The sequence below is a fragment of the Arabidopsis lyrata genome (genome assembly GCF_000004255.2).
Source record: "Arabidopsis lyrata subsp. lyrata unplaced genomic scaffold ARALYscaffold_2, whole genome shotgun sequence".
Taxonomy (NCBI): domain Eukaryota; kingdom Viridiplantae; phylum Streptophyta; class Magnoliopsida; order Brassicales; family Brassicaceae; genus Arabidopsis; species Arabidopsis lyrata.
Window position 1 is genome coordinate 9,844,400 of NW_003302554.1, and position 6,046 is coordinate 9,850,445.

Sequence of the window (6,046 nt, forward strand, 5' to 3'; positions counted from 1 at the left end):
TAAGGTACCCATAATTAAAAAATATTATTTATCAATACTTACAATTTGATTTTGTTTAAGAAACCTATGTTTAGAAACCCCCATTGAGGGGGGATGTGCCTTTAGTCAAGTGGTTAAGTCCACTTGACTCCGCCTTCTCCACCGGAGTTCGACTCCAGTAGGTCGCGTTACCCCGCGTAGTAGGGATTGGCTATGGATCGGGCCTTGTCGATCCAAAGATGTCAAAAAAAAAAAGAAACCCCCATTGAGGGTGCTATAAGAGCTTCGATCTCAAATTGCCCAAATTTCATTTCGATTACTTTTGGAATTCAATTCAAAAAACTGATTTAAAATCATGAAAAAAAATCATGTTTTGCAGACAAAAACAAATTTTGAGAAAGAGATGGCGTACCCAAAATAGTCTTGATCCAATAGACAATCATGTTTTGCAGACAGTTAGTTTTGTTTTGGCTTGTGTTTAGGATGAAACTGTTTTGTTTGAGGAGATTGATTCATGAATGATGTTCTAAAATACTTAAGTGGTGGTGAAATTAGAAATCTCTAGCTTTATTTCAAATTCAGTTCTCTAATATTTCTTGGCTATGTTTGTGTTTACGATGAAGCTCTTTTTTGTTTTAGAAGAATAATTCGTAAATTATGTAATTATCAAATTTAAAAGAAGCTCTTGACCTCTTATTTCCGATTCCATTCTCTATTAGTTCCAGGTTATGTCTGTGCCTAGGGTGAACAAATATTTATGAGAAGATTGATAAAAAAGTAAATCTATTGTCAAAACCCTAAAACTTTATAAGATAGCTTAAACGTCTTTGATTTAAGAGAAAATGAGATTTCTTTGGAGATAAGTGTATATCCAAAAGAAATTGTACCAGAGAATCCGAACAACTACAAAGAAAGAAAGAGAGAAAATTGTATGTTTTCCAGAGATAAGAACCTTAAGTTTTATCATAACAGGTTACAGCCTCGGCAGAGCACTAGCTGCTCTTTTTCGGCGATTCACGGCTAGGATGAGCTTCTAGATAAGCTAAGAGGTAGTTTACACGTTTGGACAGCCACATATATGGGATGAAGAGTTTGGGGGGGATTTATGAAGGATATGGTGAAAAATCATGGAATAGAATATGAGAAATTTGTCTATCACAATGATGTTGTTCCTAGAGTGCTCTTTGACCAAAAGGTATTTTAAAAATTAACTTTCATGAGTTTCTTTCATTGTCGATTCAATTTTCCCCCGCTAATTTAGATCGTTCTCAGCGGTCCGAATGGAGTTGGCAAAGACGCAGTGATTAACATGCTTTGAGTAGTGTTGGGATCATTTGTCTCTTAGGTTAGGTTGGACAGATAGTTTTATTTGTGTGATATATTTAAGAGAGCACGTGGGGGAGATTTGATAAAAGTTATGCATATTCAATACCCAAACTGATGGGTGTGTGGACAGGTTGATCTGTACAAATATAGTTGGCGGACATATAGTTTAATCTGTACAATATATGTGGCGGACGGATAGTTTGATCTGTACACTATATTTGGCAAACAGATTGTTTGATTTGTACACTATATATGGCGGACGGACAGTTTGATCTGTACAATATATTTGGCGGACCAAATAGTTTGATTTGTACACTATTTGACGGACGGATAGTTTGATCTGTACAGTATATTTGGCGGACATATAGTTTGATCTGTACACTATATGTGGCGGACGGATAGTTTGATCTGTACACTATATTTGGTTGACGGATAGTTTGATCTGTACACTATATTTGGGCGGACGGATAGTTTGATCTGTACAATATATTTTGTGGACCAAATAGTTTGATATGTATACTATTTGGCGGACGGATAGTTTGATCTGTACACTATATTTGGTGGACAGATAGTTTGATCTTTACACTATATTTAGCGGACGGATAGTTTGATCTGTACATCAGATTTTCTGTTTACACATCCATCATTTTTTCGTTTTGAATATGCACACATGTTGAGTCTACATTTATCTATTACCAAATTTTTCCCACATGTTCCCTTATTGTACAAATCGAATTAACTAATCTTGCAATCACGATGAATGAAATCAATACTACAAAAATCTTGCAATCGTAGAGCCAAAGAATGAAACAAAATGGTATTTTCATTTTTTTCCCCCCTATGGATTTATATGTGTAGCCAAATTTAAATGGATTGTACGAATCACATCATATAGCCATTGGATCAATTGTTTGAGAAGAAAGACTTTTAGTGTTACATGGAGCTTTGATATATTAAAGTATGGAATGTTTTATTTAGTACTATCAAGTACATAACATATATTCGAAAAGGGTAAAAGAGAAACATATTCATTTCACCACTTTAGTAACTTAGAACATATATGACCTCAGATAACAAACTCAAAAAAAAAATTAAAACAAAAACTCAAAATCAGATTTGAAACGCCATATGAACTAGCTAAGCTCATAACAGGTTGAAGAAGCTCAAATAAAATACAAAGTAATCGCTGAAATTTTAATCCCACCGTTGAATCTTAAGCCACTAGTGCCACGAAGCTCTCCACCAAGTTTCAGCTCGATCGGAACACATATGACCCTCCAAAGGTTGCCTTGAATAAGCCATGTCAGAGCTGTTTACTCCTCCTCCAATACAAAACTCACAACTCTATTTTTGTGTTACGGATTTCTTCTCCTTATCTCTTCTCACAACAAAATTTTTTAATCACAACAAATGGAGATCAGAAACAGAATAACTAGAAAGAAATCCAAATAATCAATAAAGCTTTTACCTCGATCGAAAAATAGAACAATAATCCAAATAAGCTAAATCGAGATTCTCAATCTTGGAATCCATGGCGAAAACAAGTTCATAGAGGTAATCGTTTCTGCTTTCTCTCTCTAGTAAACTTTTCCTTCTCTCAATTTTGCAACCTTCCCTCTCGTCTGCTTCACATCAGCTTCCTTGTGTTCATGAGTCAGCTCTGATCTCATGTCTCCAATTTGTTAATTTTAGAAATTGCCAATTTGGTTTTATGGAATTCCTGCAAGCAAAAAATGAAATAGTGAAAAAGGACTCGCTCAGTGTCATGATCAAGTGGATGAAATTTTCTTCCAATTGAAAAGAGGGGCAGTCACACCTGACCAAGCTCTAGTTCCAAGTCACATTAGATTCATAGCCAAGCTATTTCAACAGGACATAGCTCCTCATAAGTCACAACTTATATAGAAATACAACAACATGGAATGTCCATAGGTTTCAATTAATCTAATCAACGTATCATCTTACTTCAGATTAAAAAAACAAACAACCACAGAACTTTCAACAATTTTTATGGGTGAAAGTCAATTATCCCCAAGATCTGAAAGCTGTTAATGGAAGGAGAAGTTGACCATGTAAAGAGGAAACTAGGTAATTAGCTCACAAATAAGACGACAAGTTTCGTGATTGACTACCAGAAATTGTGTTTACCCATATCACTGATTAATGGCTGATCGACCAACCAAAAATCCAAACCCTAGATTCCCAAAAATCAAACAAAATCGTCGATCGAGCAAAGCCCAAAATTAAAAACAAATGAAAGGCGAAATCTGAGTGTTGTGTTTTTGTTTACCTTCTTCGAGTTGGTAGCAGCGATCGCAAGATCGGAGTTAAGACGATTAGAAGAGTCTTGGTTGGTGTAGACATCGTAAGAGCAAAGGATATCATTGGACACAAAATCGAAACCTTTGGTTTTTGCAAGAGAGATAACAGGCGAGAAAAAGCTATGAGAGCGGAGGAAAGAGGTGAGTGCTGCAGAGATGGAGCGAAGATCGCAGAGTTACAGAAATAGGAGATAGAGTGGAGAGAGAAACGAGTCGCCGTCGAAACTTGTGATTATTAGACAGAAGGGCATTTTGTCACTACACCAATTCTCTTTTTCTCCATTAGAGGAAGGTTTCTACTTTCCCAGTGACTACTTTGAAAAACTGACTATTTTGCAAAGAAACCCTTATATAAAATCCATTTGGACAACCTTACTCAACATTTCAATACTGATAATATACAAAACCATTATAGAAAAAAGAAAAAATATGAAGCTATTCATTATCTGTTAAGTTTCATGGGGTTCTAACTCAAAACCAATTGGCAATGAGTGGATTGGTCCAAATCCCTTATATACTACTCAAGTCCCTTCCCATCTTTCTAATGTGGGATCTTTCTCCACACGCCCCTCGAAATAATGGCTCTTCTACCATTAATCTCGACAGAATCCATCACGCCCCATCGAGATAATGCTCTTCTAGCTATCTCGATAGAATTGAGCCTTCCTTTGGGCTATCAATTAGTGGGGGTGATCGGGCCACTTTCCGGGCCGGATAATGGGTCAGCGTATGGATCGGGTTCTGATACCATGTTAAGTTTCATAGCTTCCAACTCAAAACCAATTGGCAATGAGTGGATTGGCCCAAGTCCCTTATATACTACTCAAGTCCCTTCCCATCTTTCCAATGTGGGATCTTTCTCCACATTATCGCCGTGGTGACTATTTTGACCATCTCAAGAGTATTTGACAAAGCACCAGCCACACTGACGCAAAAAAGTTGAAGAAGATGGATGGTCATGAGCATTCCAATGACAATTTGGTTCCCGCTTTTCTAGGGTACACACTTGGTGTACTTAAAGATGATTTCATAGAAGCAAAAAGGTTAAAGAAAATTGATGATGAAAATAGTCTAAACAACATATTTGCAAATGATTTTGTGCATATTAATCCAGGAGATAGTCCCGGTATGGAGCATCTAGGAGTTATAAACAACAGATTTACAAATGATTTTGTGCCTACTAATCCAGGAGATAGTCCCGGTATTGGGCATCCAGGAGTTGTTAACAACAAATTTACAAATGATTTTGCGCCAACTAATCCAAGAAATAGTCCAGGTATTGGGCATCCAGAGTTGTAAATATTCAAAGATTTAAACATGACTAAAGGAAGCACGACGGCTACAGAAAATTGGTGATCCAGATAATTTCAAAACCGATTCAACGAATGATTTCATACCTACTAATCCCGGAGATAGTTCAGGTATAGGGCATATATAAGAAAATATTTTCTAATATCCATTACAAAAATAATGTAAAACAAAAAATCCAAATAAAGATATAGAGTATGAAATTAAATTTTATGACATTTACAAAACTAGTATTCTGGTCATCTTCAAATTACAAAAAAAAAATAAAAGGACCTTTAAAATATTATTTTCCATATTCGAAAAAAGTAAAGGGATGTAAATAGCTATGGAAACGGCAACGGAAACGCGGAAGCGAAACGTTTCGGAAACAAGAAACGATTTTTTTCTAAAATTAGGGATTGGAAACGTTTTGGAAACGTATGCACATATATATATATATATATATATAACATTAACATAAAAATATATTAAAAAGGGTTTAAATAGTACAAATCCAAAACATCAAATATTAGATAGGTTTATTAAAATTCTAAAAGATAAAGATTAAAAGATTCCATTTCAAATATTTAATTTAAACCAACATTTTCATTCTCATTTTCATTAGTTTCATCAAAGATCATATAGACCTGCCTCCAAATCTGGTTTGTCGAGAGAAAAATCTTAAAACTCAAAGTCTTCCAAAATTAATTATATGTATTATAAATCTTAATATTTCCAATTATTATTTATTAAGTTTTTAAAGTCAATAAAAATGAATCTATTTGGGAAACGTGAGTTTTCATCGTGTTTCCAAATATAAATTTTTAGGAAACGCGTATCCTTGATCTTTTTCGTGTTTCCGAAGAGTTTCCGTTTCATAAACGTTTCGGAAACGGGAAACGGACCTCTGATAGAGTTTCCATGCAACATACATAGTGTCTCCATAATTCCAAATAAAATTTTCATTTTCTCTGACTAAATTAAACAAAATTATTTCATAACTTATGAATGATTTTTTTATTCTTTATTTTAATAAAAATTGGTCTATACATTGAAATTGTATTATTTGTCCTTTATTTTAATAAAAAGTAGTGGGAAATAAAAATGGGTCTATGCTTTTTCAAGGCGATAAT

At 34.7% G+C, this 6,046-nt stretch overlaps 1 long non-coding RNA gene and 1 pseudogene across 1 annotated transcript; one reads left to right on the forward strand and one right to left on the reverse strand.

Moving 5' to 3' along the window:
• Positions 1 to 2,313: 2,313 nt before the first annotated feature.
• LOC110230658 lies at positions 2,314 to 3,952 on the reverse strand. The gene is made up of 3 exons (XR_002333784.1): positions 3,596 to 3,952; positions 2,774 to 3,025; positions 2,314 to 2,683 (listed from the first exon to the last, which is right to left on the reverse strand). It is a non-coding gene; the product is annotated as an uncharacterized LOC110230658 (long non-coding RNA).
• Positions 3,953 to 4,204: 252 nt separating this feature from the next.
• LOC9323018 lies at positions 4,205 to 4,925 on the forward strand (annotated as a pseudogene).
• Positions 4,926 to 6,046: the final 1,121 nt, after the last annotated feature.